Raw genomic sequence first — 17156 nt, 5'->3', positions numbered from 1 at the left:
GAGCTGGAGATGTGTGCACACGAGCAGGGCTACGACCTCGTTGGCATCATGGAGACGTGGTGGGATGACACATACGACTGGAGCGTCAATATGGAAGGGTATAGGCTTTTTAGAAAGGAAAGGAAGAGGAGACGAGGAGGGGTGTCGCTCTCTACATCAGCAACCAGCTGGAGTGTGTGGAGCTCCACCTGGGAATGGAGGAGGAGCTGACAGAGAGCTTATGGGTCAAGATTAGAGGATGGGGACGGACAGGGGACGTTACGGTGGGGGTCTGTTACAGGCCGCCTGGCCAGGAAGACAGAGCAGACGAAGCACTCTATAGGCAGATAGGAGCAGCCTCACGGTCACAGGCCCTGGTTCTGATGGGGGACTTCAACCACCCTGACATCTGTTGGAGAGACAACACGGCAGGGCACAGGCAGTCCAGGAGGTTCCTGGAATGTGTGGATGACAACTTCCTCCTGCAGGCGATAGAGGAGCCGACAAGAAGGAGTGCCATGCTCGACCTTGTGCTCACCAACAGGGAGGGGCTGGTGGGGGATGTGAAACTAAAGGACAGCCTTGGCTGCAGCGACCACGACACGGTGGAGTTCAAGATCCACGGGGCAGCAAGGAAACTACATGGCAAGATCTCTGCCCTAGACTTCAGGAAGGCAGACTTCGGCCTCTTCAGGGACCTGAGGGGCCAAGTGCCATGGGAGGCGGCCCTGGAGGGAAAAGGGGCCCAGGAAAGTTGGTCTATATTCAAGGAGCACCTCCTCCAAGCTCAGCAGAGGTGCATCCCGACGAAGAACAAGTCGGGCAAAAAGGCCAGGAGGCCGGCGTGGATGAGCAAGGAGCTCCTGGACCAACTGAAAGTGAAAAAGCAGGCCTATAGAGGGTGGAAACAGAGACAGGTAGCCTGGGAGGACTACAAAGAGGCTGCGCGAGTGGCCAGGGATAAGGTAAGGAAGGCCAAAGCCCTGGCAGAACTAAATCTGGCCAGGGATATAAAATGCAACAAGAAGAGCTTTTATAGGTCCGTAGGGGACAAAAGAAAGTCCAAGGAAAATGTAGGCCCCCTCCAGAAGGGAACTGGTGTCCTGGTTACCCAGGACATGGAGAAGGCTGAGGTTCTCAATGACTTTTTTGCCTCAGTCTTCACCGACAAGAGTTCCTGTCCCACCACCCAAGCTGTAGAAGGTGCAAGCAGGGACTGCAAGGATGAAGAACTGCCCACTGTGCTTGAAGAGCAGGTTTGGGATCATCTGAGGACCTTAAAGGTACACAAATCCATGGGACCTGACGAGATCCATCTGCGGGTCCTGAGGGAACTGGCAGATGAATTTGCGAAGCCACTGGCTATCGTATTTGAGAAGTCGTGGTGGTCTGGTGAGGTCCCCAATGACTGGAAGAGAGGGAACATAACCCCCATTTTTAAAAAGGGGAATAAGGAAGACCCGGGTAACTACAGGCCGGTCAGCCTCACCTCTGTGCCTGGCAAGGTCATGGAGCAGATTCTCCTGGAAACCATGCTAAGGCACATGGAGAGCAAGGAGGTGGTTGGTGACAGCCAACATGGCTTCACCAAGGGCAGATCGTGCTTGACCAATTTGGTGGCCTTCTATGACAGGGTGACGGCATTGGTGGACAAGGGACGAGCAACAGACATCATCTACCTGGACTTGTGCAAAGCTTTTGACACTGTCCCGCACGACATCCTTCTCTCTAAACTAGAGAGACATGGGTTTGATGGACGGACCACTCGGTGGATAAGGAGTTGGCTGGATGGCCGCACTCAGAGAGTGGTGGTTAACGGCTCAATGTCCATGTGGAGACCGGTCACGAGTGGCGTCCCTCAGGGGTCCGTGTTGGGCCTGGCCCTGTTCAACATCTTTGTCAGCAACATGGACAGTGGGATAGAGCGCACCCTCAGCAATTTTGCCGATGACACCAAGCTGTGTGGTGCCATCGACACGCTGGAAGGGAGGGATGCCATCCAGAGGGACCTTGACAGGCTGGAGAGGTGGGCCCGTGCCAACCTCATGAAGTTCAACCAGGCCAAGTGCAAGGTCCTGCACCTGGGTCATGGCAATCCCAGGCACAAATACAGGCTGGGCGGGGAATGGATTGAGAGCAGCCCTGAGGAGAAGGACTTGGGAGTGCTGGTGGATGAGAAACTCAACATGAGCCGGCAATGTGCCCTTGTGGCCCAGAAGGCCAACCGCATCCTGGGCTGCATCAAGAGGAGCGTGGCCAGCAGGTCGAGGGAGGTGATTCTCCCCCTCTACTCTGCCCTGGTGAGACCCCACCTGGAGTACTGTGTCCAGTTCTGGAGCCCCCAACACAAGAAGGACATGGACCAGTTGGAGAAGGTCCAGAGGAGGGCCACAAAGATGATAAAAGGGCTGGAGCGCCTCTCTTATGAGGACAGGCTGAGAGAGTTGGGGCTGTTCAGCCTGGAGAAGAGGAGGCTCCAGGGAGACCTGATAGCGGTCTTCCAGTACCTCAAGGGGGCCTATAAGAAAGATGGGGAGAGGCTGCTTAGTAGGGTCTGTTGCAATAGGACAAGGAGTAATGGTTTTAAAATAGTGGGGAGTAGATTTAGATTAGAAATTAGGAAAAAAATTTTTACAATGCGAGTGTTATAGAACACTGGAACAGGTTGCCCATAGAGGTGGTGGAGGCCCCATCCCTGGAAACATTCAAGGCCAGGCTGGATGAGGCTCTGAGCAACCTGATCTAGTTGGGGATGTCCCTGCTCCTTGCAGGGGGTTTGGACTAGATGACCTTTGAAGGTTATATCCGCTTCCCCCTTTGAAGCTAGTTTAAAGCCCTCTCAATGAGCACAGACAACTCACGAGCAATAATCCTTTTCCCCCTTTGAGATAGCTGAACTCCATCTGTCACCAGCAGGCCCGGTGCCACGTAAGCCTCCTTGTGATCAAAAACCCAAAATTCCACCAATGGCACTAGCCTCTGAACCACATTTTAGTCAGGTGAGTTTTCCTGTTCTTTTCAATATTCTTTCCTGACACTGACGAGATTGAGGAAAATACTACCTGTGCTTCTGTTCCTTCAACCAATTGCCCCAGTGCTCTGAAGTCCCTTTTAATTGCTTTTGGACTTCTCTCCACAACCTCATCACTGCCAACCTGCATAAGCAATAGTGGGTAAGAATCAGAAGGCCACACTAGACCAGGGACTTTCCTAGGAATGTCTCTAACCCAAGCCCCAGGGAGGCAGTAGACTTCCCTGTGGGATAGGTCTGGTTGGCATATTGGGCCCTCTGTTCCCCTCAGAAGGGAATCGCCTACAACAATTACCCTTCTTATTTTCTTAATAGAGGTGGTCATAATGTGTGGGGCTGGCTGGCTCTCCCTAGGCAACCCTCTGGGGCATCATTTGCCTGACCTTCAAGTTTCAGAGCCCCGCATCTGTTGTGTAAGGGCAACTGGGAAGGTGAGTGAGGCCAGGAGGGGATTTGCCCCTCCCGAGCAGGGACCTGTTTCCATTCCCCTTTGTCTCTTAGGTCCCCTCCTTCTGCTTGGTGGCAAGAGGGTAAGGGATCCTCTGCTTCTTGTGGAGCTCCTCCCATCTGCTGCCTTGGCCTCAGGGATGGTAGGGTGTGGCTCCACCAATCTCCCTCTTGCACTCCCCAGTACTCCTGAGCCTTTCCACTTCCTCTTTCAGCTCTGCTACCAGGCTCAGCAGCATGGCTTAAAGTGCAGGACAGCTTCTACCATGGGTTCGCCAGCAAATCTAATGAATAAGAAGTCTCAGTTATTTTGTTTCTAGGCACAGCAGTTTCAGATATGCCCAGCAGAGAGCTCTTTGTCTCTAAAACTCTCTATTTCCAAGGAATGTACCCCAGAAAAATTTAGCATGAAGAAAGCCCACATCAGATAGGAAAGGCAAACTGCTATAGTGATGTCCCAGGTCTTGTTTAAGCCAGGAAAAAGAAACTCACTGAGTTAGCATGCTCTCACCTCCTTTTTGAATGCATCTGATCTAGCCTCCATTCCTGTGACAATTAGAAGTTTAGACAAGTAAGGAAAACTGAAAGTTGGGTGTTCAGCCTTTGGGTCCAGATAATCTTTCTTTGAGATATGTGATTGTTCATGTAATAGCTAATTACTGAAGGATGCTTTTAAAACAAACAAACAAACACAATTTGGCTGTGAGCATCGCTTGAGGACTCTCTCCAGCAATGCTAAATGCCTTTCCCTTCCTCCCGGCTGCCTGTGTTTCCAGATTATCCAAAACCTGCACTCCTGAGGCCATGGTCTCCTGCAGGAATGGCAGGTGCAGCACCTGTGCGGAGCAAACTGCTGCACCAATCCTGCACAACACAGCACTGAAAACAATGACTGGCTAGCGGTAGCTCCATTGGGCACTCTATTTCTTTTTTCCTTTCCTCTTCAGAACAACTACAGTAAACCTGCAGAGTAAAAGTAAGCACGCCTCTCTCTTTTGGCTGGCACCCATTGCTTGGAGTCCCGACGGGGCCACTGCCATCCTCAGCGGTGCCACTGCACTGGGCCAGAGCAGTGCTGGGAGCACGTGTGTGAGCCCCGTCGCTCAGGCACACCTCGCAGCGTGCGGTCAAGACGATGTGCACTGCACATAAAAGCTCAGTTTAAAGGATGTTACCTAAAGTCAGCTGAAACCAGTGTGTAATAAATGCTATTCTAGTGTTACTAACTTTTTTTTTAAGACCTTTACAGGAGTCAGGCCTTGCTAATTCATATTTATAAGTAAATTCTCAGCTTATTTAGAGGAACATATTTTGAGAAAGCCCTTGCTGCAGGGATTCTCTGCTGGCTGCTAATACTAAGCTGCAGGTAATTAAAAGATCCTAGCCAGATTTTCTACAAAAACAAAAGGAAAGAAAAATATTCACATTCTGGAATTTTATATGTAAAGTACAATTATAATTAAATATTTCTCCTATTCCATGCCACCCTGGCTTCTGCATTTATAATTTCTCCATAATTCCTGGATTTAATTTGCTTAGTTTGCAAGAAAAAGATGAGAGGCTTCCCTTTCCCCACACGACTGCATCAGGTTTGTTTAAACGACGACACAAGTAATGATGAATTATTCACTTCTTATTCATGAGTTATGCACAGACCTATTTCTGTTAAGTAATATGTAGTCTCTAGCCATCTCTAGTCTTTCCTTTCTGGAAAGTCCAACCAAATATTCCTCAGTAGATTTTCTGCAGACTTCATTGACTCACTATTCATGCAGCCCAGGCCGTGACTGGTCACCTGAGTTTCAATGTGTGGGCTCAGATCCCTGAATGGGTGATGACTGGTTCTGATCATGAGGTAAAGGGTGACTTTGTAAGGAATGATACTTCCCATGCACAAGTATTCGGGCTCCTACACAAATGCAGACTTTGCGAAGACCAGCTCAAACCTCTCTAAACATCTGTATGACCATTGTGGAGTAGACAGAAAGGTGTAGAAAGTTGAGGAAAGCAAATGACTGCTCTGATACCAAAGGAAGGCTCCTAAATGCACTGAATTTGCTCCCAACTTGCTCTAGTCCTGTTCTCCACTTTTGACCTAGGAAGAAACTCTATCTACATCCGTCAGCAGAGAAAATGGAGACTCAATCTCTTTCTGCTTGCTTGCTCTAGAGCTTGTTGGGAAGTGATTCAGCTGAATGCTGCAATGACACTACTTATCAATTTTTCACAGTACACCAGTAAGTTAGTTTTCTTCTGAAAAACCTTACTTCACCACTTTTTATCCTTCTCGCCCGCAGTTTCCGCCTGAAGGCTGCGATTCTCTCCGAAACACACCAGTTTGGTTCCCTGGCCAACTGAGAAAATTAATTAGCTGTTTTCTGCTTTTCTGTGTTTGTGCCTTTCTCTGGTACAGAGAAGCAGGCAGAATATGGATGCCTGAGTGGTAACATGAGCATCACAGCACTCCTGGCCTTCCCTGTCGTGATGCTTCTCCACACACGTAAGCAGGTTGGCTGCTGAAAACATAAGCTTTGTCATCTCCCCTCCTTGATCCCACCCAAACCTTAAAAGCTCCAGAAGACTCTGGAAAATGGTTCTCCACAGTTCGGGGGAACATGGAGCTCTCATGCCCATCCCTGAAGCTACTAGCATTGAGGAGCTCATGCTCCCACCCCGGGCAGGCGTGAGGTTTGCTCCATACACCAAGAGCAGCAGCAGTTAGGAGAGCAAAATAACTGGAGAGCAGGCCAAAGCGGGAAGGAGCTGCTGGTCTGAAGTGAAGGTCCAGTACCCAGCTTAAGAGGAGCATGAGGGGTCCACATTTACCACAGCTACAGGCTTTTGGCAAGTTCTAGTGCATTCATGAAGTTACCGAGAAAAAAAGTCTGCAGTTAGCAAAGACCTGTGTGGCTTTTCAATCCTCTGAATTTGCTCAGTAACTGAATTTGATCACTGCCAACAAAGACAAAATCTACCTGGTTTTAGTGTGGGATGCCATTAATGCCTGAGGAGACTTTAATAACACCAGAACATATTCATAAACTGATCCTCAGTGATTTTTGCATGTGTATCTCTATCTATCTAACATATCCTTCTACCTTCCCCTCTTAGGCAGACTCTTCCTCTGCAATTTGTGAACACCTCTTGCAGAGGGCAGACAGCCCCCTTTTGCAGTGGAGCCACCACACTGAGCAGTGAAAGTAGCCAGAAGGAAAAACAACATTTGGAAAGCTTTTTATTCCAATTCCTGATTTCATGGATTAGTCTGAAAGTCGTATTATCTATTCTGCCTGAGTGGCAGCTGTTTATAAGCCTTGAGGGAGAAATACTAAATATCACTTTCTCTTTCATAAGAAAGATGATCTTATTTATTTGAACTGGGGTTTATTTTGTACTTTTTACATACCCGAAAGCACCAATCATTACTTCGGCACTCCAGAAGTGTTCTGCCCTGTGCCTTTGATTCAGCCCACCCTGCCAGGCTTGGCACACGTGTTTGACATTTCAGCAGCACTTTGTACTTACATGGTAATTGAGATCTTCAAAGTCCATAACAGAACGTGGCCCAACTTCATCCCCTGTAAAAATGATTGACTGCCCTAGTGATACTCCAGTTACTCTTCACAATATTTTTTTGTGGGACACATAATATTCCCATGGAAAAGTTAAGAAAATGTAAGATTTAAAGTGCAAAGCTTCCATTTTTTTTCACATCATGCATTCAAGCTGATGTCCACTTTCCATTGTTTCAAAGCTGCTGGAAGTGTTCTCTCCATTTTTCTCAAAAACATGACTGCAACCGGAAAGGGAACGGCATCACCATTTTATTCATCATCATAAACTTATTTGGATAAGACTTGCAGAGAAAATAGTCTCCCAGAGAACAATACAGGCCAGAAGAAAGCTGTAAAAAAATCAAAGTTTTTGATCTATGTTTTAAAGGCGGCCCCTTAGATTGCTGTCCTCGCTGTTCAAATACATTTGGTTTGTTCTGGTCCCTGGTCCTGTCATCAACTGAGAGAACCCGGAGTAAGAGATGTCAGCAAGCCCCAGGCCACGCAGCAGATCAATAGCTGAGCTGAGATGAGAATACAGCTCTTACCTCCTGAGGCTGCAGTTGAACACGACTGCCTCTTCTGTGTTATCAGAAAAGCCCATTAAGAGCAACTCGTTTATCCCAGGACAAACAGATTTAATTTCTTCTTTCTCTTAAGTCCTTTCTAGTTCTCTGTGACCAAACATTGATTTAAACCCAGACATTTATCTTCCTTGGGCAGAACACTTTCAGATGTTTGCAGTCCTCTGAACTTGCTCTCTAACACTGGGAAGTGATAGTGCTAGTGAATTGAAGCCTGTGATAGACTTTTTAATAGGCAAATAATACCACCAGATTTACCTGCTGACAACAGAGTTGATGTTAATGGAAGACAGTATGTACTAAGGGAACTCTGAGGTCTTCTAATGCTAAAAGCCTGCAGCATGTAGGTTTTTAATTTACAAGCTCCACTTACCATCTACTTGTCATCGTGAGCCTGAGGGTTACAAATGGGTAAAAATGGACAAAGCAGTTAAAGAGGTGCTGAAGTATTATTAGGTGTGGAGTGCTGACTGCAAATACTCTGTGCCATTTCCACGGTAGCTGGGCACACAGGTATGGGCTGCCGGTCCTTGCCAGACAGCACCCCTGCTCTTAGTGGGAAGTCCACATCTATTGAGTATGGGTTCACAGGGGACAGACGGCAGCCTTGAGCTTAACTGCATGCCAGGTAGTGATCAATAAGCTGTTCTTAATAAGACTGGACTTATATACATTCTACATTTTGTCACCGGTTGCCCTTGGGAAGCTAAAGTCAGTGTGGACATGCTAGAAATACACCCCTGAGCTGCACCACCCACCCCTCCAGCAGACACCCCTGCACCCCTGCACTGTGCAGGGTGGCCTGAGGCCTCAGCTGCATGGGTACTGTGAGACTTCTTGCAAGAGGAACTGTGCTTCCCTGCTTTTGCCTGAAAACAGCAGGAAAAGCCCTACTTCTCCTCGCTAGAGAGTTGGCGCGACTTGCAATGGGGGACAGACAGGTGTGCCAGATAAAGTAGGTTTTGCTGTTCTTTGGATTTGATTTTCCTGGGAGATGTGAAAGGAAACAGGAGGGTAGATCATAGTATTTAAAGTGTTTAAATTAACAGGAGCTATTTGGCTTCTTACATGAAGGACACGTCCGAAAACAGGCACATCAGAGTAACGGGGGAGGCCATTTGACAAGAGGGGAGCACTTAAAATAATGGGATTGCTTCATACTGAACAATGAGGTCAGGGTTATGAAGAAGTCCGAATCAGGTCAGAGCTCCTCATTTCAAACTAATGAATCCCTTGATGACAGGAGTCGGTGTTTCTTGATGAAGGGGATGGACTCTTTGCAGCAAAGTGGTGATGTCAGTGTCAGTAGCAGCACCAAGAGGTTAAAGACGGTAATTTAATTCACTTGGGCAAGCGTCTGTCAGCTTTCTGGTCAGGAGGGTCTGCACAAATTCCTCTTCTGGGTTCAAGTTCAACACTTTATCTTCAAAATATTAAGGCCAAACAGAGTTCAGTTTTACATGCTCACGTAGAAATTCACCTTTTATTCACCAGAAACATCTTGTTTCATGGCTCATAAATATTAAACTAATATAAATGTAACCTCTGTGCTCTCAGAGCTGATCATGAGTGAATGAATTTAGGAACTAAAATTTCCGAGCTGCAGTCTCTCTGTTGCTAGCACCCCTTGCTAGAGGCTGAACAAAAGCACCAGCACCTGGGTCAGCTCACATTCAGAAATGACCCCTCTGCCTTGATTCCCACCTCCCCTCCTCCAGCTCCCCAGCTGTAGCAGAAAAATGACCATGAATATCCCAGCCTGACTTTGTGAGCTTTGAAAACAATGATAGAAACCCAAATGTCTCCAGTGCCCCATCCGCAAAAGCTATGCCCCATACTATGTGAGGACATTACTGGTTTCTGTGGCACTGTGGCCACACCAGTGCTGCCATGTCCTTTCTTCAGTAATTTGTTGATGTGCTGCTGAAAAGCAGCACAGTCTAGAAGTCACTGGTAACAGAAATGTCCAAGTGATTTTGTGCTGTAACTTTTGAGATTAAAAACTTGGCTGCGAAAAAAGAGAAGTCATAAGTCTATTTGCCTCATCTACTTACTGTGCACTTATCTGGAACAGCTTGTGAAATTCTTTGGAAACCTAATGTATTTAGCAGACAGGGGCCAAGACTCTCTGTGAGCTCTCCAAAAGCAAACTTTAATTCACAGTTTTGGTATCATGGGAGAGCTATACTTCAAGTGGTCTGATGAAAGGTTTTTGTGACATTTATATGGTGAAATACAATTCAGTCCCATATTTACAGGGGAAAAAAAAAAGTAAATAGAAAAATAAAACCTCTTAGAAAAGCTTTGAGGCTGGTGACCAACATTTAAAAGTTACCCCAGTCACCCTCATTTCTGCTACGGGTCTCTGAAAGAAATTCCTGGATTCCCTTTTTGTGGAAGGAAAGATATATATAGCTGGCTTTGAAACTCGAAGAGTCAAATTTTTCCAGGTGCTGAATGCCCTCAGCTGCTGCAATTTCTGTCTGCCATCATCCGGCACATAAGAAACAGCTGGTGTGCTTCTGTGTATTTCTGCCACTGAGCATGCCATGCTATTCCAACTAGAAAAGTTATGTTACCTCTAATGCTACTCTTTCTCCTCCTGCTTCCTTCTGCCTTGTCTCTACTGCTCAACGCCTTCCGCAGCTTCACCTGCTACCTGCTGTTTGCAGGGACACGACACAGATCCTGCTATCTGCTTCAGATTTCAAACATGGTGCTCATCTCCTACCCAGAGACGACCACAAAGACAACTGAGTAGATGAGTGGAGTGATAGAAAGTGAAATTCATGATAAAAAATTATTAAAAGGCCATTGTGTAAATCTGCATCAGCCAAAAGTGCCTGGCAGGAGTTGATGATACCCTTTGCTGAAGACAGTCCCCGGGCTCTGTATTAATGCTCTCATGCCGACGATGACAAGTATAGAAAACCAGAAAGTGACAGGAGCACGAGGTGGCTCTTCCGAGGGAAGCTCAGTCCTCCAGCCAAGCCGCTGAACCTCACTATCTAGCAGAGACCTTGCACTGTAGTTGTGACTCATATAGGTTGTGCCTGGTGAAACTTGTTATCTCCACTCAGAGAAGGTAAGTGGGGTTCAGTATGTGTCCAAGGCAGGCTGGCCAACTGGGGGTGGCACCAAAATGAGCTTGAAGGGAAAAGTTGGTGTCCCAGAGATGGTATAGGTGGATATTTTGCTACATGAGTCACAAGTGACTCGATCTTCACGCAGGAGGTAATCCTGAACTTCATGCCAAGTACCTGTGCTATCAAAAGCAGATTAGAGCCTCTCCACGTGCTCTCTTGACAAGCCTTTCAGTCTGCCTGGATGAGCATGGCATTAGGAGGCTGACCCTGCTGGAGGGTCTGTTCTTCTGATGAGGCAGGAGATGAAGTCCTGACTGCCTATTGTTATTCAAGAGCTGATGGCGCTTCCTCTGCAGAGAAAGCCAATGACTCTTGCCCTGTGTGAACACATTATGTTCCACTTCAGTTTCCATGGCATTTTGCTGTTCTTGGCCCAAATAATTGTTCAGTCCTTGTGAGGGCCACAGTAGTGAATAGCAAACTGTTTCAGCCCGGACGCAGTGGTATGACACAACCTGTGATGAAACTTAACTTAGTGCTGATTTAGCAGAGTACTTGTGTCTGTGAAGAGTCGCTGTGGCTGTGGTTTGCATTCAAAGCCTCATGCTGAGAAAAGCTTCATCAAGCTAGACCCAAAAAAAGCACTGCTATGTCTAAAAGTCAGAGGTTGCAACATATAATGCTGAGACGAGAAAACCAGGATCTGGAACCCTGTGTTACACATTTATGTGCAAGGAAACTCCTGTACCTCTGGTGGTGCCTCCTGGGCCAGCGTGCTGAGCAAATGGCCTACACTGACCGAAACGGTGGCTGAGCCTAGGGGAGTGCTTGTGGGGCAGGGGAGTGGCACCTCCATCCCTCAGGAGTTGTGGTGTTCATGGGCCAGAAGCTGCTTCTCTAGCTTTTCCTTCAAAAAACAGAGTTCCTGGGGGTGATGGCTAGAGCTGTTTCCCTGAGGCAAGAAGGCAAGGTTTAATTGCCTCATCTGTCTGGAAGGGATCAAATCCCCACAAATTAGGAGGTGTGGACTGGAGGTGAGAGGTGACATGTGTGGGTCTGCCTCCCTCTCAGCTGAGGTCTCCTGCCTGCTAGGACAGTCATGGGGGGAAAAGCCATGGGGCTCTGGCCACCTGCCTATTGTAAGAGAAGTCCCCATTTTCCTCTCATCACTTGTTTTGAAGAGAGAGTGATGTCTGAGCATGTGACATGAGTTAAGCATGTTCTGAAGCCACCCCTCAGATCAGCCATCTTGTGGATCATAGCTAAAGGTCTGGTTTCTCCATAGGGCATAGACCAGGTGTTAAGCTCAAGAAAGGAGTATTTGCAAAAACCTTGACTCCAGGCATCTGAGACCCTTGAGTGAGGAAGCAATCACAACTCTGAAGTCAGCAGTCTGGGTGTCTCCTGGCCAGATGAGGATATTTCTAGTGGCAGTTTTAGATGTAGTGCCATGCAGAGAACTGATGCTTATCTAGGCCTTCAGGATTATCTTGATATGGCAGGAAGTTTTCTGGTGTCTTTTAAAGCGTTCATCTCTTTGTCATAGAAAGTGCTGTTTGATGGAAGTGACAATTCATGTGATCCTTTTGATCAAAGCAGCATGCATTACAGTTTAACGAAGCTTGTGACTCAAGGTTCTATACAATATGCTTGGATTCTGCTTTACAAGATCCAGTAATAGACAAACTAGCTTACTGTGTAGACAGGAGAAAAGCTTTGCTCTGGGACAATTTACAGAGATTCTGGAAGAAGATTGGCTAGAGTTTTGCTCTGAAACAAGGCTACCATTTGTATAGCAATTTTTATTGGCAATTCCATCCCCAAATGTGTTGTTTTATCATCATTCTCCCACTATTCACACTGAAAAAAATATCACCATAAAAATATTACTTGTTCCAGTATATAACTCAGTTACTAAGGTTACTGGATGAGATCTGTTTGGAATGATTTACAGCTCCTAAATACACTTTCCTCCCCTAAGAAGCTGACTGAGAAGAAGGATCTGCCCTAATAAATTAACCATAGTAAATGTAGACTGACCTACAAATTAAGAAATGCAAGGTTAAATACAAATATCGATCACAGGCAAGAACTATAAATAGATAATGAACTGAAGAAACAATGCCTGCAAAGAAAAAAAGCTCCTGGAGTTTTCACGTTTACTGGCAAATGCTAAGTAAGTAGTTCACCAAAAGAGGAGGATGCTTACATGCATTCAGAGGAAATGTTGTGTGGCTGGAAGCCTTGTCACTTCTACCTAGAATAAGTCAAGAGAAAAAAACCCATTCTCCACAAAACTTTGCAGGAAATTTCAGCACAGCTCCTGCAGAGCCAGAGCTGTGACCTGGCGCTCGGTATCACTGCCCTCCCACAGGTGAGAAATTGCTACTTTCATTGCTCATTTTCTCTTACTTGTTCCCTACAGACCACAACTGTGCTGTGGCGTGATGAAAAAAAGTGCTGTGTCCCGAAAGAGCATCCGATGTTTTGGGACAAACTGGCAGTCGATATTGACTTCCTCCTGCTCGCTTTGGGAACAGGTCTTTTTAACCAGTTACACTGTTTCACATAGTTTTTCACTTATTTTGACTTTGTGCTGTTGCTGAAGTCCGAAGCTGTATTTCACAAAGGGGCATCTTCTTATCCTTCAGCTTATGGAAGGAACTGAAATCTGTAAAAGCGGGTGCAGTCATTAACACCAAAACATAAATTATACAGCAAACAAGCAGATCGCTGTGTGTCATCACAGGTCTATTGCCTTCAGGGCAGTCACATGTGTAGTGAGTGAGGATCCAGCCTCATATGAATGCGGCCCTTCCAGGCACACATTTCATTTTTGCAAGGCTGGCATCCCTGTTTTGAAAGGTGGGCCCTGAAGCTCTCACCTGAAGTGTGATCCTTTCTCTGGAGCCTTATAACTTGCCATCAAAGGTTTTGGGGACACCTTGCTTCATTGGAAACATGATCCCCACTGAAGGTCTCTGAGCCTGAGCAGTTGTAAATAATGGATAGACAGATGCCCTTAGAGATGCAGGACAGCCTCAAGGGGGGTGAGGGGGTCTAGAAAATGTTCTCTGCTAATTAAAATCCTATTTTAATGTAGCCCCCTCTAGCAACAGGGAATATTGTATGTAGTCCTGGAAGGGATTTAGGAGAAGATTTAGAACTGGAACGACACTACTCAGATGAAAGCATTGTCTTTCATAGCCACAAAGGAAGAAAAACAAGATAGAAAGGATGTGGTTTAATTAGGCCACCAGTGTAATAACTCATCCGGGAGAGCCACTTGGAAGAATGGTATAGAAAACAAGCATCTTTTTTTTTTCCCTTAAGCCGCTCTCCTCTTTGCAGGGTTGTGTCAGCTTTCCCTCTGTCAGGGCCCTGAGGGCACAGGAACAGCATGGTTGAGGTTGGAAGAAGTCCCTGGAGATCTTGTAGTTCAACCCCTTCTGCTCAAAGCAGTATCTATTAGAGCAGGTTGCTCAGGATCAGAACTGTTAGCAGGTTGCTCAAGACTGTGTCCAGTCAGATTTTTAATACCTCCAAGGACAAAGACTCTACAATGTCTCTGGGCAGCTTGTCCCAATATTTGACCAGTCTCACAGTAAAAAATGTTTTTTTCTTATGCTTTCCTGGTTTAAATTTGTCCTCATTGCCTCTTGTACTGTCACCAGGCACCACTTAGGACCTGGCTCCATCTTCTTTACTGCCTTCCATCAGGTACTTACACACAGTTATAAGATCTCCCTAAGCCATTTCTTCTCTGGGCTGAACAGTCACAACTCTTTCAGCCTCCCCTTGTATGTCAGAAACTTGGAGCCCTTTACCATTTTTGTTGCCATTTGCTTGACCCACTCCAGTAAGTCCACTCCAGTAAGTCCACGTACTGGGGAACCCAGACCTGGACTCAGCACTCCAGGTTGTCTCATCAGTGCTGAGGAGAGGGGAAGGATCACCCCCTTGACCTGCTGTCAGTGCTCTTTCTAATGCAGCCCAGGATCCTTCTTTGGTTGGCCTTCTTTGCTACAAGGGTGCATTGCTGTCTCATGGTCATTTTGTTGTTCACTAGGACCCCAAGGTCCTCCCCTGCAGAGCTGCTTACCGGTTGGTGGGACCACAGTCTATCCTGGTGCATGGGGTTATTCCTCCTCAGGAGTTTCCATTTGCATTTCCCTTTGTTGAACATTCTGAGATTCCTGTTAGCCCATTTTTACAGCTTGTCAAGGTCCTTCTGAATGGCAGCACATCTGTTTGGTTTATTAGCTACTCCTCCCAATTTTGTGTCATCTGAAAATTTGCTGAGGGTGTACTCAGTCCAGTCACCTAGGTCATTAACGTAGATGTTAAACAGTATCATAGAATCATAGAATAGTTTGGGTTGGAAGGGACCTTCAAAGGTCATCTAGTCCAACAACCCTGCAAGGAGCAGGGACATCCCTGACTAGATCAGGTTGCTCAGAGCCCCATCCAACCTGGCCTTGAATGTTTCCAGGGATGGGGCATCCACCACCTCTCTGGGCAACCTGTTCCTGTGCTTCACCACCCTCATTGTAAAAAATTTCTTCCTTATAGCTAGCCTAAATCTACCTCTTTCTACTTTGATACCATTACCTCTTGTCCTATCACCACAGGCACTGCTAAAAAGTTTCTCCCCATCTTTCTTATAAGCCCCCTTTAGGTACTGGAAGACTGCTATGAAGTCTCCCTGGAGCCTTCTCTTTTCCAGACTGAACAGCCTCAACTGTCTCAGCTTGTGCTCATAGGAGAGGTGCTCCAGCCCTCTGATCATCTTTATGGCCCTCCTCTGGACTCACTCCAACAGGTCCACATCCTTCTTACGTTGGGGGCTCCAGAGCTGGACACAGTACTGGCCCTGCTGTCGATCCCTGGGGTACACTACTACTGACTTGCTTCCACCTGGACTTCGTGCTGCTGACCACAACCTGTTGAGCAAAACTACCAGTTGAACTACCAGTTCAACTCTCTGTCCACTTACCTAGGCTGTATTTCATCCATATATCAGTGAGGGTGTTATGGGAGACAATATCAAAAACTTTGCTAAAGACAGGATGAACACCATAGAGTGCTCTTCCTTCAAGTCATGTCATTGCAGAAGGCTGTCAGATTAGATGAGCATCATGTGCCTTTCGTAAATCCATGCTGACTACTTCAGATCATCTTCTTGTCCTTCAGGTTTTTGGACATGATTCTCAGAAGGATTTGGTCATCACCTTCCCAGGGGTTGTAAGTAAGGCTGACTAGCTTGTAGTTTCTCAAAGTATTCTTCTTGTCTTTCTTGAAGATAGGAGTGACCTTTACTGTCTTCCAGTCCTCAGGAACCCCTCCTGGTCACTGTGACCTTTCAAAGATAATCAAGAGTGGCTTTACAATGACATTAGCAAGCTCCCTCAGGACTCACGGGTGCAACTTGTCAGGTCCCAAAGACCTGTGTATGTTTGATTTTTCTTACACTCCCTAGCCTGGGAGCCTCCTCCTCCAGCAACAGTAAGTCTTCCTCACTCCAGAATTTCCCACTGGTCTCAGGGGCCTGGGTTTCCTAAAGGCAAACCTTACCAGTTAAGAGCAACATGAAGAAGATATTGAGTACCTTGACCTTTTCCACATCTTTTGTCATCACGACTTCCACCATTCAGCAGTGGATGCTACATTTTCCCTACTCTTTCTCTCAGGGGTGGATGACCCTCAGCAGTCTCTTTGTGATATCCTGTATCTGAGCCCCAAACAAGCAGCAAAACTCTCTAGACTGAAGGTCAGGTCAGCAGATGGGGAACTCCATCCCCTGCAGGAGGGAGTCTCCCACTGCTATGACTCCAATGGACTTGAACGACCCCAGTCAGTCTCATGAGGGACTCCCACCCACATCTTCTGTCCATGGGCCCAGGAGTGCCATTTAAGCTCATGCCCAGGAACCATGTCCTGGCCTGAGCTACGATATAGGTATGCCTGAGCCCAGCTCTGTCCTTTGCCATCATGACCAAGCTTCCTGGAAAGACCCTGGACCTTTTGTTGTAGGTAATGTTGCCTCCAGTCCTGTCTTCTGGATGAACCTTGGGCCTGCATTACAGGTAGATTGTAGGTAGTTTTGTCCCTAGTCCTGTGTCTGACCCTGTCTCCTGCCTCCAGAATGAGCTCTGGAGCTGATTCAGTGCCGTCACTCATCTGTTGGTCACCAGATGATTGGAAAAATGTCACTGTCACCTACCTACTCTGTTATGGGATGGTGTGACTGCACCCCATCGAGTTGAGGGCAGTGACTGTGCTTGGGTCACCCTTGGGTCCCAGCTTGTCGCTCCTTAACAGCATAGCCCTGCTCTTGCTGCTTACTGGCAGGCTCAGTCAACCCTTTGATCCCCTCCACCCAGCTTCATTCTCTTTCTCTTTTGTGAGGTTTCTGGAGAGGTCCATCTCCATAAGTGTGTATGTTCTGGGGAGATCATTTTCCCACCCTTGTATG

General features: G+C 46.9%; 1 long non-coding RNA gene across 1 annotated transcript in view; it reads right to left on the bottom strand.

Moving 5' to 3' along the window:
* The window catches only part of LOC147601726 (uncharacterized), a 284880-nt gene extending 269703 nt beyond the window's left edge, over window positions 1–15177 (bottom strand). The window contains exon 1 of the long non-coding RNA XR_015257656.1: window positions 15094–15177. This is a non-coding gene — a long non-coding RNA (uncharacterized LOC147601726). The remainder of the gene's footprint in view (window positions 1–15093) is intronic.
* Window positions 15178–17156: the final 1979 nt, after the last annotated feature.

The sequence above is a fragment of the Chlamydotis macqueenii genome, chromosome 2 (genome assembly GCF_036417535.1).
Source record: "Chlamydotis macqueenii isolate bChlMac1 chromosome 2, bChlMac1.mat, whole genome shotgun sequence".
NCBI classification, from domain to species: domain Eukaryota; kingdom Metazoa; phylum Chordata; class Aves; order Otidiformes; family Otididae; genus Chlamydotis; species Chlamydotis macqueenii.
This window is presented reverse-complemented; position numbering and strand designations above follow the sequence as displayed.